Source organism: Dama dama, chromosome 11, assembly GCF_033118175.1.
Source record: "Dama dama isolate Ldn47 chromosome 11, ASM3311817v1, whole genome shotgun sequence".
NCBI lineage: Eukaryota > Metazoa > Chordata > Mammalia > Artiodactyla > Cervidae > Dama > Dama dama.
In genome coordinates, this window is record NC_083691.1 from 7,056,915 (window position 1) to 7,073,196 (window position 16,282).

At 55.2% G+C, this 16,282-nt stretch overlaps 1 long non-coding RNA gene across 1 annotated transcript; it reads left to right on the top strand.

Moving 5' to 3' along the window:
* The first annotated feature begins 350 nt into the window (after positions 1 to 350).
* On the top strand, positions 351 to 15,601 carry LOC133065401 (uncharacterized). Its single transcript, XR_009694878.1, has 3 exons — positions 351 to 381; positions 4,650 to 4,801; positions 14,972 to 15,601. It is a non-coding gene; the product is annotated as an uncharacterized LOC133065401 (long non-coding RNA).
* Positions 15,602 to 16,282: the final 681 nt, after the last annotated feature.

Sequence of the window (16,282 nt, forward strand, 5' to 3'; positions counted from 1 at the left end):
AATCATTGTTCCCCTCCCCTCTCCTCCCCTCTTGGCCCTCCCTCGAACCTGGGTCCCTCCTTTCTTTGGTCAGCTGCCAATCTGGGGACAAAGCCAGTCATACAGGCACAGCAACCTCTCAATGCCCAGAGGCCTGGATCTGAGCTGGGGAAAGCTGGCCTCAAAGTCTAGGCCAAAGCAGACTCAGCTCTCCCTCCCCAGCACACAAAACATTGTGGGGGACACGGCCCCTGAGCCCCAGGCCTAAGATTGAACGCTTCCTGCCAGCTGGAGGGCAGGAAGCAAGCCTTACTATTCAGAACAACACGCGGCAACATAAAACAGCTTTCGACAGCTACTCCCTTTCTTACCCTCTACACTCTCTGAGCCAAGCATCCCCAGGTGAGTTCAGAGCAGCCCATGAGGGCTGGACTATCAATAACCCCATTTTATGGAGGAGGAAAACTGAGGCTCCATGGATCCGATGACTTTCTCAGGTGGTAGAACCAAGGCTCCAACTCAGGACTGACACCCAGCCGGTGCTGGCAGAAAGGCCGAGAAATCGGGTGACGGGGCAAGAGCGGCAGCTGCCTTAGCCCCACGTTACAGGTGAAGTCAGTCACTCCCAAAGTTGCACAGCTAGTAAGAGGGGGCGAGGCTTGAACCCAAGACTGTTGGTCTCCAGGACCCAGGCTCCCAGGTACCTAGATGAACAGGGGGGAAGAAGAGGGGATTGGAGGCCTGAGAACTCTGATGGCCTTTGGTGTGGGCCTTCCGAGTCCACATGCCTGGGCAGAAAGGAGCCTGGAGGACCAGGCGCCTCCGAGGCAGGCTTGGTGGTCACCCAGCTACTCTCTCCTTCCCCGTTTCCAACTCTGGGGTCCCAGCCCAGATCCGACCCCTCTGCCCTCGGGGCTGCTATCAACTCCTGGGTCCCTGCAATGTGGGGACGACTGGGAGGGCATGCTGGGGATCCCGCCTTCCAGAAACTTTGGCCGGGTTAGGGATAAGCCTTGCCCCAGAGCCTCAGAAAAATGCAGCCGCTAAACCACTAGAATGCCAGCCCACCCCAGCCTTAGCTTTAGGCTGAGCCAGGAGGTGCCTCCAGGGATGGGGATGTGGGGTCTCCTCCTGGGGTCAGTCCTCACCCATTACTGCTGCAGGGGTGCAGAGCAGGAGTGTGTGTGTGTGTGTGTGTGTGTGTGTGTGGTGTGGGCAGAAACAGTGGATGGGAGAGGGAGGGAGAGAGAGAGAAGGAGACCCAGACTGAGCAGAGGGCTGGGTGACAGAGACAGCAATGCAAACCCAGAGAGCAGGAGGAAGCTTGGCAGCTGGGGAAGGAGCTGAGAGAGAGGGTGAGAGGACAGAAGGGAGAGAGGGGCACCAGCGAGGGGCCAGCCTGGCAGCAGAATCAGCACAGCCTGAAAGCAGAGCCCTGAAGGGCTGGATGGGGAGCGAGACCAGGAGAAGGAAGGGGTGCGGGGACCAGGAGTGGGTGGGGGAGCTGCACCCAGAATACAGCTGGGGGCCCTGAGCAGGGACGGGAGCTGAGGCTGTGGGTCTTAGACGGGCCAGTGCTCTCTCCATATGACAGCCTTCATCAGCCCCAGGATGGGGAGAGGCAGGGGCCCAACGCCTGGCCCCCTCAACCCCCGCTCCCCAGCTGCCCTGCGGAGAGGATGGGCATGCCAGGGTTCCAGCTGCTGCTGCTGGGATCCCTCAGGGCCATGGGCTCCCTGTCCTCAAGCCCCCAAACCCCTCTTCTCTCTCCATCAGCCTGGGCTGTGTGACCTTGGGTAGGGACCTTGCCTCTCTGGGCCTCCAAGCCCCCCCCCCCCCCGAAAGATGCTGAGCTTAGGGTGGGGGGCAGGGTCCAGCAGATGCCAGGCCCGGCCTACAGGGGTCAGACCCAGATGGGCCAAGGGTCTGTATCTAAGATTCTTGGCCTCCCTGAGCCCCATGACGCCCCTCTGGGAGGGGGGTGGATAAAATAGGGTCACAGCCGCTGTGACAAGGAACAGAGAACTGTGTAAACTGCAAAGTGCTATGCACAGAGGGTTGCTTCTCTTACGGGATCATTCACAAAGGTTGAGGCTTTTGAGACCAGTTCCCCCGCCCCTGCACCCGCACAGGAGGACTCTGCCCCAGTGGACCAGAGGCAGTGGCATTCCCCGGGGGAGCAGGGCTGTCCGGGGGCGTTTGTCCGTCAGCAGCAGGTCCCACTGGGGTCAGGCTCGACCCGAGGGAGTCCTGGAAAGACATCCAGGTGGACCCCACCCCCGCCCCCGACGGTTAGCCTTGGAGAAGGGGTGAGGGGCGCAGCTCGAAGAACCCTCAGGCTCCAGGGTCCCTTCACAACCTCCCGCATCCTGTGGTCCAGGAGGAACCCACCAGGGGCGGAGGGAACAGAGAACCGGGCAGAAGGCTGGGGTCGGCGCGCTCACCGGGGACCGGCTTCTTTCCCCAGAAGGCAGGAGGGAGAAGGGTGGGGAGCGGGGAGAAGAAGGGGAGGTGGGAAGGGAGGCCGGGAAGAGCAAGGGAGGGGAGAGGGGGGCCCGGAGAGGGAGGCGGTCAGGAGAGGCGCACGCGGAGAGGGACTGAACCTTGAGAGGAGCAGCCCAAGGAAAGGAGTAAATGAGGAGAGAAGGGAGGGAACAGCCGCGGGGCCGCGGGAGCCCCGCGTGCGGCGGGCAGGCTCCGCTGCGGAGGCTTCCAGAGACAAAGGCCCGGAGGCCCGCGGAGGAGGTGGGGGGAGGAGGGGGAGCTGGGGAAGGGGAGGAGGGGGTAGGGGAGGAAGGTGGGGAGGGCATCGCTCGGCCCCGACGCCGCGCCAGGGGGCTCCGAACCGGCCAAGACCCCGCGCCACCCCCCACCTCCATCCAGCTGAGGCTCTGACCCGCGGGAGAGGGAGCGCGCTCCAAACTTAAGAGGGAGAAAAGTCTGCCAGCTGCCCTTGGGGCTGTCACAACAGATAAAACCTCATCCAGGCTTCACCAGGAGCGCCCCTGCACACTAATGCACCGCAGCGAGCTAAAAATACTGGCAGGAGCGGGGAGTTGGGGGGAGCAGGATGGTGGGTGGAGGAAGAGGAAGGAGGGTGGGAGGTTGGAGAAGGATGGAGAGGAGGCTAGGGGGAGGAGGAAGGGGAAGGGGGGAGGAGGAGGGAGGGGAGGAGCAGGGACTCAGGCAGCCCCGGTTTTCCGGAGCGTCCTAATGACCCAGATGTGCAGCTGCGGAGATGGCTGCTTGGGGAAACTGCAAATCCCCTGGCCCCTGGCGGCCCCTCCCCTTGGACGGGGCGAGGTGGGGGGAAGAACTGGAGGCAGAAAAGGAGAGAGGCAGGGAGGGAGAGAAGCCTGAGTAAGAGGGGAATATGGGAGATGGGGGTGCTCTGAAGGGCAAGGATGGGGTTGAAGGGGAAAGATGAGGACGGAGGGGAGGATGGGGAGGGAGGAGGGAGGACCAGGGAGTGGAGGATTAGAGGCAAGAGGATGGAGGACCATCCCTGGGGCTCTGAGGAAGAGACCTCCAGCTCTCTGCCCTGCCCCCTGCCCCTTGGATATCGAGGAGTCTGGCTAGGGGTGTCTGGGATGAGCAGCTGGCCTGTGTCTGGTGGCGGCCCAGTCTTTGGTCCCATCACTGGAAGGATGCGTCCAAGGCTGGGGTTTGGCTCCTTGGAGAAGACCTGCTAGTCATGGAACCAGGACCCGAGCCCAGCCCCAGCTAAGCTTTGACATCCCACTTAGTTGAACACTCGGAATGTCCTGGGGAGGGAGGGACGCATGCTATCCCTGTTGGTCAGATTCACTCATTCATTCACCACCATCTACTGAGCACCTTTTCTGGGCCGGCCTGTGCTGGCTGCCAGGTGCTGGGGAGAGCAAGACAGGAAAGTGCCTGCCCCACTTGGACAAAGACATTCTTGGACCCTGATCGTGCAAGGGAGGGAGAGAGAGATCAGCAAGGTCATCATGGTCAGGGAAGGACGGTCATGAGGGCCTCTCCCAGGGGATGATACGAACCTAAAACCTGAGTGGTGAGAAGCCACCAAATCTCCAGGAGCCCCGCCTCCTTGGTTCCTTACCATCCTGGGGGCCCACAGTCCTCACGCACTGTGACCTGGTGCCTGCGTATCATCCGTGTGACAGTGGGTGGCTGTGCCAGCATCTGGGACAGACCCCACCAGCCCATGCAGGGCCCGGTGACCACCTCACCTCTCTGCAAAGCAAGGCCTTTTTTTCTTTCTTTCGCCCATCTTGTTCATTCTGAGTCAGGATGCGGCGGCCATGGCCTTGTGGGGCGGGATGGCCAGGTGGGCTGGGACGGTAGGGCAGATTGAGGTCTCGAAAGCCCCAAGTCACTCTCCCTGCCCTTGAACACCAGGTCTGTCCCTTAACCTCCGTGCCTCAGTCTCCTAATCTCTGACATGGGCCTCCAGTGAGGTCTTGATGGGCTGCCTGGTGCGGGGATCCAGAACGAACAGTCAGCGTGCCCCAGCTAGAAGCCCTTTCTCCCAGGGAGGCACCACCCCTCCCAGAGCACGCTTCCCTGCAGCCCTGTCTCTCCACAGTTATAATCCAGTCAGAGGCAGCAGCTCGAAGTCCAGCTACAGTGGTTACCAGTGGGGACCCTGGGCCGTGACTTAACTGTCTTTGCCTCGGTTTCCCCAGGCTCTGCGGGGATGACGGCTGCCTCCTGGGGCTGAGGTAACTGCCAGCTGCCGGCCACGTACCTGACCCAGGGACTGTCCAGCAGGCCTTGGCCCATGGCCCCCTAGCTCTCTGCAACTATCTTGTTTCCTCTGCGTCTCCCGCCCTGGATGGTGAGTCCCCTGGAGCAGGGCCTGTCTGACCCGTGCCCGGAACACCAGGCGCCTGCTGTGAGTCAGCTCCTGCCAAGTGCTGTGGCCAGCTGGGGCTGAGTAAATACGGACTTCTCGAGCTCCTCCCGCAGCTGGGGAATGCCTATCTTAGTTTTTTCTTCAAATTCTCTTCGCTGACAGGGTACAGGGTTCAAAACCCCACACCAGGATCAAATAGAAGGATGCCCAGCTCCTCCCCGCCCACTCTTCCTGACTGTCGCCCTCTCCTCCACCCCTGCAGCGCCACCGGGGCCCCAGGATGCCCTTCCTGGGTGTGGTCCCTTCCCCTCGGACCACCCTCGTCCCAGCAGCCTTGCAGCTGGGTGCCCTCATGCACAGAGCACAGAGAAGGGGTGTCATCAAAAGAGGGACAGGAAGAAGGAGGAGGAGGGTCAGAGAGACCTGGAAGTGAATCCCAGAAGGTCAGAGGTTGTATATGGATCTGGCTTTTCCTTGTACTTCTGTATATTTTTATCCTACTGTCTTGCTAACCATTAATGCAGTTCTAGCTTCTTAGGGTTCTTCCCAACATCTCTGTCCCCTTGGCTACCTGGCCCCCTCTTGTAACTCCCCCTGTGTGTGTGTGTGTGTGTGTGCGTGCGTGTGTATGTGTGTGTGGGGATGGGGGGATCTGGGTCTGGGGCTGCGGAGTCCAGGGAGTGGCCTCTGGGGCTTCAGAGGGAAAGCGTTTGCCCAGAGCTGAGCCTAGCAGGACAAGTGCCCCCAGCACCCAGGGCACGGCCAGATTTTGCTAAGGTGGCACCGGGCTGTGTGGCTGTTTGTTTGATTTCCCCCTACTTTCCAAACTAGTTGAAATTACACACCAAGCATCGATTTAATTAAGTTTTCCGGTGTGTGGCATAATTAGTAAGACACACGACTGGAACAGGGTGGGCGGGCCCATCCCTGCTCTTGCCTGTTAGAATTCTCAGCCCTCGGGCCACAAAATATGGTGAGTTGTAAGATGGGAGATGGAGGAGACGTGGATGGGGGGAGCCAGCCGGAGCTGCCAGGCCGCTCTGCGGGCTTCTGTTCCATGTGATGGGAGACAGACAGGTGGCCCCGCCCCACGGGGAACCAGCCTCGCCCCTGGTGCCAGACACTGAACTCGAGTGAAGTTCAAGGAGCCTGTCACCCTCACGGGGACATCGGAACGGGCAGTAGGAAGCTAAAGAGGGGCCTCGCTATCCCCGGAGAATCAGTGCTTTGTCTATAAGGATGTGTTTCCAGGACAGGGTCACCCAGGCCACAGGCCACGGGGCCCGCCCAGCCTCTTGGCCGTGTTCTAACACAGATGGACAGAGCCAGAGACACAGAGACCCGTCGAAGGCGGTGGGCTGCTCTCCTCCCATCGACCCCTCCCTAACACTTTCATGTCACTCTTACACATGGGCTGGACCGCGGGAGGGCAGCCTGTGGCCTGGAGGCTGCTTCTGCATTACTGTTAGGAAGGGTAGGCCACCATGGCAGGCGCCCTCCCCAACAGGAGAGAGCTCCATGCTCCCATCCACCTGGATGAGGCTCAGACTGTCCCCAAATCTAGAAACACCTCTAGGAATCTTCCAGCTCACGTACACCTGGGGGAACTGAGGCGGGAGTGAGGCCAGGTCCTAGACACTGACTGAGTGAAGGAGACGCTGCTGGCGTAGACCCTCTGTTGAAAAGCACCCCACTGGACCCCACCTTGTCCAGCCCGTCTCTTCCCTGTGTGAACCACAGTTACCTCCTCACCCCTGCTCCCGGCCGCCCTCCTGCCCTGCCGGTGTCCTGAGCCCCCCGGGACACAGATCGCACATCCCCTCCCCGCCTCCCCTTTTCCTTCCTTCCTTCTCCACCCCAAGGGGCCCTGCGTCAGAACTGATCACCTCCCCCAGTGGACTCGAGCCCCCAAGGGCGGCCTCCGCATCTCTTTACTCCCCACCGTGTCCCCCAAGGCTGAGTTTAATGAAATGATAGTGCGAACATTGATTAAGCACTTGCTGTGTGCTTTACATGGATGACCCCCAGTTTATTGCTCCTTCCACTGGTCCTACGCATCCACCCTTCCGCCTGGAACACTGAGGCTCAGAGAGATTACAGAAACTTGTCCGAGGTGACAACAGCTGCTTAATGACTAGCTGAGGGTTTGAGTCTCAGAGCCTGTGGCCATAGCCCAAGAGCCTAACCACCGTGTGGAACAGCCTCCTGCCAGCCCTCCATCCATTCTCCGTCCATCCTTTATCCACCTTATCCATCTTCCCATCCCTGTCCCACCCAGCCTCCTATCCAGCCTCCCATCAGCCTCCCATCCATCTTCCATCCATCCCCATCTAGTCCCCTGTCCAGCCTGCCATCCGTTTTCCATCCGTCCTCCCAAAGGCCAGTGTCCTAAGCCTTCACTGCACTTTGCCACGCCTCCAAGTGCTTTATTCAGCTTCCTGTCCTTCGTTGGCCCAGCCACTCACACCTGCCTGGAGCGTTCCCTGTCTGCTCCCTGCTCCCCCCATGTGTACCTGGTCCTGTCCCTGCAGTGTCAACGCCTCTGCCCCCAGGAGGGCGCCTCAGTGCCCACCACCGAGCCAGCCCCAGTCACGGGCCCAGGGGCCGTTGCTGGTCCACCATCTCATCGGGTCCTGCCTTCCAGAGTTCATTCTCGGTGGTGGAGGGAGCAGTGCCACCTTAGGGGCACGCACAGTGGGCTGGCCCTTGGGGGATACAACTACTTTTAACAACGGCCCTAGGAAAAAGATGCTTTTGTCCCTTTTTTTCCCCTCCTTTGGGGAAGAATGTGTGTGCACACAAGCCCCTGTATCTGCACGTGTGATTCAGAGCATCAGAAATCAGAAAGCCTCGACTTAAGCATCAGCTGGCCACCTCTGCAGCAGCCTCGCATGCTGATCCTTGGAACCCAGGGCCCCAAGTTTGCTCAGACACCCAAACTCTTAGCAACACCCTCACCTGCCTGCCTCGGTGCCCAGTAGCATCTCAGTGACCTCTGACCCACCTTGGGAGGCAGCTGAGTGGAGAGGGGAGAGCAGGAGCCTGGCCGGGGCAAGCTAGGCACCCTCGGGCCAGCTAATGACCTCTGTGGCCCTCAGCCACCTTCCCAGACCTGTGGGGAGGTGGACAGGCTGCCAAGAGGAGGCCAGGCCAGGCCCGGAGAGCACTGGGCACACTGCTGGTGCTCCAGGCCTCTGGGTGCCCTCGTCTCCACGGACAGGCTGATTCGCCCAGCCCAGATCGGCTGACAGGCCAGACAAATGAGGGCATGGGACCCCATTCACTCTCTGTGGAACTACCTTGGAGTTTGGGGGCCTCTTGGGAGTATGAAGCCTTTGGAAACTCTCTCCCCAGTACCCCCCCCCCCACCATCCTTTTCCCTTCCAAGGCAGGATCCAGCCTCTTGAAATTCTGCACACTAATAAAATTGTAACTAATTTACATCAGAGATGGGGAGTGAGTGGCAGCGGTTGTCATGGAGACCATCTCCAGGGCCCCGGCTGCCTCCGCCTCTTGGTGCAGCCAAGAGATCAAGAGATTCTCGCTCCAGCTCTGCAGCTGGGGCCAGTCTTCATGCCTCCCGGGCACCCTGTCCTCCCCCCCGACACTGGGCAGGACCCTAGGGGATGGGATGAGGGCAGGCACCCAGACTACACAGCTGTTCTAAGCTGAGGCTCAGCGTCCACGCTGATCCCTGCTTTTCTTTCACCCTCTGGGCTCTGCGGGCTTCTCTCACTTCTAATGGATGTCCCCAGAGGAACAGGAGGCCCCTTCCCTAAGCACTCAGGATGGGGACGGTTTCCAGGAAGGGGACAGAGCAGCAGAGTCTTGTGCTACCCTGCAACCTGCCCTCCCGCGGTCCACACGGGGAGAAGCCCCAAGGGTCTAAAGACAAGGAGAAGCACTCGTGGATGTCATGGAACTTGCCCAACATCAGGAAAGATGTCAAAACAACGGAACAGTGACTGTGTCATGCACTGTGCCAAGTCCCACAGATGGGTCATCTCATTCAAACGTCAAAGCAACCCAATGCAGAGGGAATATTTTAATTTCCATTTTATCAATAATGAAAATGTCTCAGAGAGATGAATAGACAGCACCCAAGTTCAGATCCCTGGTAAGCATCAGGGCCAGAGGTAAAACCAAGTCTCCTGATTTCTAAAACCATTACAGCAAAGATGATAAACTGCCTCCAAGGAAGCAATAAGACAAAATCATTATAACAAAGCAGTGTATGTGCAACCAGAAAAGGAGGTGAGGGCATGATGGGGCCCTCAGGAACCATGGAATCTAATTGGGGTTTTGAGGGCTGAATAGGAGTTCTCCAAGGGGCCAAGTGGGAGAAGAATGTTCCAGGCAGAGGGAACATGTACAAAGGCACAGGGGTGATAAGCTGCCTGGTGCCTTCAAAGACCATGAGCTGGATGCTGTAGGGGAATGGAGAAGTGAGGGGTTAGATCTAAGCTAAGCTAAGCCCCCTGGTGCTTATCCTATAGAAGAGGCAATAAAAAGCTGAGATCCAAGCAGGACCATGCCTGGCATTTGTGGACCCCAAGGCCAAAGTGAAAGTCCATGTCTAGACATTTAAGGCTAGCAATCTGGTGAGAAAAGTGCTCTCTGAAAACCTGTTCTAGCCACCTTCCTTGATAACATAACTTCTCAGTGCTCCAGAAGGCCAGGTTTGCATTTATATCCTTGTGACCTTAGTGTTTTGAGCCAGAATGTGACAGTATGAGTGGGTCCCTGTCTTCAGCCCTGAAGGGGGACTTATTTGTGAAATGCAGGTTCCCGGGCCTTGCTCCAAACCCCAGAAATCGTGCTCTTGGGAGATGGGTCCCAATGCCTCTCCATTTCAATAGGATCCCCAGGTGATGACTGTGAATCAAAAGATGGAGAGGCCCCTGATGAAGGGAGTCAGAGTCTGGGGAGTGGAGGGGAATACCATTCTGATCTGTGTTCCAGAAAGATGTCCCCAGCATTGATCAAGAGTGGGTGAGACAGGCGAGGCAGCAGAACCAGCGTTCAGATGGGAGGGGTCGGAGGCCAGGGCCTAGCGGCAGGTTGCCAGCTGCGTTTGAGTTGCAGGGCCCGAACTGGATGAGGCCGGGTGCTGATGAGGTTTGGAGGTGAGCAAGGATCCAGGGTGGCTCCTTGGGGATCATAAAATCTAATTAGGCTGCAGGAGGTCTGGGCTCTGGGCAGACTTCATTAGGCAAGAGGCTGCTCTCCTCTGCCTGACCCCAGCCTCCCTGGGGCCCCTTCAGTGTCACACTGAGGGTCAACTCCAGGCTATGAGAGGGGAAAGGAATTAAAAGCTGGTCCTTCTCCCTGCCCCCACCTTGCCCCTGGGAGCTTGCAGCCCTGCAGTGGAGGCTGGAGCAGGCTGCATGGACATGGCGGGCGTGATGGGCTTGTTCCAGTTCTAGGCTGGTGGGGGTGGGGAGGAAGGGAGGTTTCCTGCTGCAGTAAGACTTGGCCTTCCTCCAGAGAGCAGCAGACCCTCTCAGCATCCACACCTGGCTACACCACTCCAGAAAGCGTCCTGAGAATAAAAATAAGAGCCCTGAAAACAACAGCAGCATCTCTTCCCATCGATGGGGCATTTATGGAAAGCCAGACACTTTCACTGGAGGGACTGATGTTGAAACTGAAGCTCCAATACTTTGGCCATCTGGTGCAAAGACTCGACTCATTGGAAAAGACCCTTGATGCTGGGAAAGATTGAAGGTGGGAGGAGAAGGGGATGACAGAGGATGAGTTGGTTGGATGGCATCACCGACTCAGTGGACTGAGTTTGAGCAAATTCAGGGAGACGGTGAAGGACAGGGAAGCTTGGCGTGCTGCAGTCCATGGGGCCACAGAGTCAGACACGACTGAGCGACTGAACAAGAAGACATTGAGTCACACAGCAAGGGAGGTGGTGGCAGAGCTGGGCTGATGGACTGGGAGCCGGCCTCCTCTGGGCCCAGCAGAGAGGATTAAGACTCAGCTCCCAGGGGGTTCCCTGGTGGCCTAGTAGTTAGAATTCGAAGCTTTCACTGCCGTGAGGCCTGGCTTCAATCCCTGATCAGAGAACTGAGATTCCACAAGCTCTGTAGTGTGGCCAAAACAAAAACAAAAAAACGTTTAAAAAAAAAAAAGACTCAGCCCCTGCCCTCACAGTCTATTTGGGGCTGATACTGCTCCTAGGTACATTTGAGGTGCATCTAGAAGGCTCTGGAGAGACCCATGCATCCCTAGAAGGTTATGCTGCCAAACACTAGCTTTTCAGACCATATGGGACTAGACTGTATTTATCAGCAGCAGGAAGACGGAGAGCCCAGAGGAGCTGCTGGGGAAGGCATCACTTGAGCTGAATGCTGAAACAGCAATCATGTTTAAACAAGTGAGAAGAAGTGGAGAGGGCGACCTAGGTGGGGGGTTACAGGCTGGGCAAGGGTGGGGGTGGGGACGCTCTAGGAACAAAGGAAAGGCCCAGGGGCTGGAAGGACCAGTCAGGGAGGCAGGGATGAAGATTCTAGCAGCCCAGGCCTGACATGTACCCTCATGCGCATGCGCTTTCCGGAGGCTCTCCACACCATCAAGCCCGCGTTGGTTCCCGTGAGTTCCCCCAAACAAGAGCCATCCAGGAGGAGGCATCATCATGAAGGGGATTAAGTTGAGCCTCTCTGGAGAACGAGGGGCCTCCGATCTCCCCAGAATCCTGGGAGAAAATCTCATACGTGCTCCCTCCACACCTACCCCCACCAGCGCCCGGTAACCACGTGACCCATCAACAGCATAGTACCAGCTATTACCTCGGCCCGACTGTGCCCTGCCCACCACTAGCAGAGGTGAACGCTCTGGTTTCAGACGTTTCTCCTCCACTTACTATGAGACTTTAGGTGAGTTTCTCTGAGCTCAATTTCCTTATGCATAGAGTGAGGACCAAAACACCAAACCCTAAATCACCAACTTCTGAAAGTGTGTTGATTTGTTTCAGGATTAAATGAGAGGATGCAAAGAGAGCCTCCAGGGGAACACTAGGTGCAGGGTTCCCACGTGATAAGTGTTGACGTGGCCACAGAAGGTTCACACTTGACTTACCCTTTGAAAGTGAAAGTGAAGTCTCTCAGTTGTGTCCAACTCTTTGCGACCCCATGGCCCACCAGGCTCCTCCGTCCATTGGATTTTCCAGGCAAGAATACTGGAGTGGGTTGCCATTTCCTTCTCCAGGGGATCTTCCCAACCCAAGGATCAAACTCAGGTCTTCCACGCTGCAGGCAGACTCTTCACCGTCTGAGGCTCCAGGGGCTACCTTACCCTTTCTGCTTGTGTAATTCTCACCACGCCTGTGTCAGCTAGCAGCAGAGCAGGGCTGGGACTCTCCTGTGACATAGATGGGGTTGCTGGTGGCCTTTACTTTTTATATGTAAGTCTATAATCCATTGAGAGTCATTTTTTTGTTTTGTATAAGATAGGTTGAGTTTCATTTATTTTTTTTTTTTAATGTCTAACACCATTTGCTGAAAAAAGTCCTTTACCCATTGACTAGCTTTACACCATCTTGATCTTCCCTATTTGGCCAGCTTTGCTACCTGATCCTTTGTGCCTTTCATTCATTAATTTCATAAATACTGCTGGACACATAAAAAGAAAGGAATCTTGACCTTTACCTTACCCCATATTAAAAAAGACAATCAACCCACAATGGTTGACAGACTTAAATCTCTAACATAAAACTTAGAAAACACAGGAGAAAGATCTTTGAGACGGGATTAGACAGAGTTCTTAGACATAACAATAAAGTACAATTAGCAAAAGAAAAAAATTTTTGATACAATTTACTTCATCAAAATTTAACACTTTTGTTCTATAAAGGAAACTGTTATGGGAATGCAAAGACAAGTCTCAGATTGAGAGAAAATATTTGCAAATCACATATCTGGACAAAGGACTTGTATCCAGACTATATAAACAACTGTCAAAACTCAATAGTTTCATAACAGTCCAATTTAAAAACAAAAGACTTGTATAGACACTTCATCAGAGATTTACCAGATGAAAAATAAATGCGTGAAAAAATACTCAATATTGTTAACCATCAGGAACATGGGAATCAAAAGTATAAGGTGCCACCTCACACCCACTGGGATGGCTAAAGTAAAAACTGACAATATTAAGCGCTGACAAGAAGAGAGCAACTGGAACTCTCATACATTACAGATCAGGATGCCCGACGGGACAGCCAGCCTGGAAAACAGTCTGCCAGGTTCTTAAAGTTAATCATACTCTTGCCCTGTAACACAGCTATCCCACTCCTGGGCATTTATCCCAGAGAAATGAAAACTTAGGTCCATGCAAAGACGTGTGTGTTCATAGGCACAGAGACATGGATGTTCATAATGGCTTTATTTGTAAAAGCCCTGAAGTAGAAACAATCCAGATGTCCTTCGGTAGATGAATGGATTAAAATGGTACATCCTGACCATGGACTATCATTAGGAAATAAAAAGGAACAAACTATTGATACCCACATTACCTTGGATGACTCTCAAGGCCACGATGCTGAATGAAAAAGGCCAATCTCAAAATATCACATACTGTATGATTCCATTTTCTAAGAGACAAATGATGCAGAACAAATCTGTGGTTGCCAGGAGTGAGGAGCAAGGGAGGATGTGACTATAGAAGAACAGCACAACGGAGACTTTTGGGGTGATAGAAGACTGTTTTGCATCCCGCTTGTGGTGGTTACACAAATTTATACACATGATACAAGTCACAGAACTGTACTCCAAAAAGGTGTCAGTAAAAATGCAGGGCCTCGAGTTCTCGGATGGCTTCTTTCTGCAGCCTACATAGGCCACAGCTCTCCCTTAAGGCTCCTTTGAATGGATTAGAAAAGGGCACCATCTCCTATGTGGAATGCAGCCTGTGTCAGGGCCTGTCATCTGGGACGTGGAGGACTGGCTGAATCATAGTTCCGCTTGCCTGCTAAGCAGTACTTTTGTGCAGTGAACAACCTATACACATGTCCACGTGGGTCCTAGAAGCCCCATTTCTCTTCTCAGCCACTGTTCTCTCCTCCAAGGGTGGAGCTTTAATAAGCATCCCCCAGGGAGCTGGGGCCAGGGATGGGCTGTGCATTCGCCCTGACTGGCCAAGCGGGGGCTTCTTGCTAATGGCTGCAAATATACTTAATGCTGAGGCTGCAGGCCAGTGCTTTTGGGGCCTGGCGCTTAATGGCTCGCCTGCCAGGGAGAAAGAAGGATGGTCAGTCGGCCAGACACATAGCCAAGCTCTGATGGATGGAGGGAGTAGGGCAACCCCTCCCAGCCTGGAAACCCCCCTCAGACTGATGTGTGCGGGTTGTGAGCAGGTGCAGGAAGGACTCTGCTGGAGAGACCTGTCCCCTGCTCACCCTTTTGGCTCATCGACCCCGAAGCCTGGTCTGGTGCTGCCTTCACTTCACTATGAGTAAGTTGCTGTTCAGGGAGGTGAGGCCGGCTTGCCTGAGGCCACACAGCCTGAGGCTCTGGGCCAGACCTGTCTGCAAAATGGGAACTTGACCTGTTGACTTGCTTCACGCAGTCCCTGCAGACCACTTCAGCCTCTTCAATCCCATGACTTAACTTTTCTGAGCCTCAGGTTTCCACAGAGATGAAAGGGCACTTTGCTTTCTCATACATAAAAGACTCTCAACTCTCCCAACATGGGTTCTTCAAGATTAGTTCAGGCCCCACCTCATCCGGGGAGTCTTCTTTGAACCCCTCCAGGCTGGATCAGAACACCTCCGAGAAACAGGACTCTGCGCTCATCCTTGGGAAGTAAGAATGGGCCCCTGTTGCCCTCCTAACTGGCTCAGCTGACACCATGAGGAGGGCAGAGGGAAGACAACTGCAGAGAAGTCAAGCCAGAGCCTCAAGAGCATCATGAACCTCTGGATCAAACCATACCTGAATCAAAACCGTGGTGCATTTTTCTATTATATGAGCCCATAGTTTCTATTTTGATTGGGTTTTATGCCTGCTATAACTGAGAGTCTAAGAGATATAGGAGTTGACCAAATATGGGCAGTAGCTATTTCCGGGGGGGGACAAATATGAAGGAACTTCCATTCTTCAATGTATGTGTTTTATTTTATTTATTATTTTTATTTACTCTGATTAGGTGAAACTGAAACGTACTGTCAGATGACCTCACAGCAAGAAGAAGCAAGCAGCCTGATTCATGAGACATGAAGCTGTCCAGTCATGTGCGACTCTTTGCCATCCCATGGACTATAGCTTCCAGGCAAGAGGACTGGAGTGGGTTGCCATTTCCTTCTCCAGCAGATCTTCCTGACCCAGGGATTGAACGTGGGTCTCCCGCATTGCATGCTTTACCCCCTGAGCCACGAGGGAAGCCCCAATGTATGCGTTTTATACTGTTTGCAGTTTTACAGTGAATATGCAGCAGATCAATGCTGGTGTTTTTATCTGGAGCAAACAAGTTGGCCACGGACTTGTGGCTTGAAGAATCAGTGGCAATTCCCAGTAATAAAGGAGGAGTGAACTGCGGGGAAAGATGGCAGTTTAACCTGGCGCATGGGAGGCTTCTGTGGAGCCCACCCTTAGGAGAAAGAAACTGAGGCGAGTCTACGGCCGTACCACCCTGAAAGCGCCCGATCTTGTCTGATGGAAGCTAAGCAGGGTCGGGCCTGGTTAGTACTTGGATGGGAGAAACTGAGGCAAAAGAGAGTCAAGGTGGGGGCCAAGTGGCAGGGCTGAGGAAGGGGACACACTACAACCCACAGTCAAGATCTTATTCATCAGCCAAGGACATGAGGCTTCCCTCCCCCCCACCCCGGATGCTCCCTTTGGGGGCTGTTACAGTGCCTCAAGCACCCCTGTTGTTGGAACTGATGACTAAGGCCGGCTGTGAGTGGCAGAACCCATCAGGCTCCACATTTCTTGGCAGTGGCCTTCCAGCCACCTTCCATTAGCACAGGTGGCAGAGACCCCTCAGATCCAGCTGACAAGTTGATTCCTCAAGCCTGAGCTGATGCTCTGTGGATGGTTGTAAATTACTGCAGCAACGTGCTTCCATCTGAGGCTTTTCACTGCCTGGAATGACATCCCACCCACAGTCTGCTTTGTCCACCCAGGGACCTGAGTTGTGAGCCAGGCAGCCTTCTGCTGCAGTTTCACACAGAAAGAAATGAGGCACAGAGAGGCCAAGCTCCTGGCTCACAATCACCCGGTGAGGAAGAATTTGCTGGAAACTGAAGCCAGTTCTGCCTCCTGACCTGGTCACTTTTCTCTTGCCGCCTGCTGGTCCTCACAGCAGGAATTGGGGCAGGAAATTGTTTTGGGTGAGGTTCCTCCAAAGAGGCCTTGAGAAGACCTTGGCAGGGACTGGGGAGGTGAGCGGTGAAGAGGCTCCCTGAGCAAGTGAGGACGGGGGCGTCCCTGGCAAGGGATTGCTTTCTGCCCAACCCCC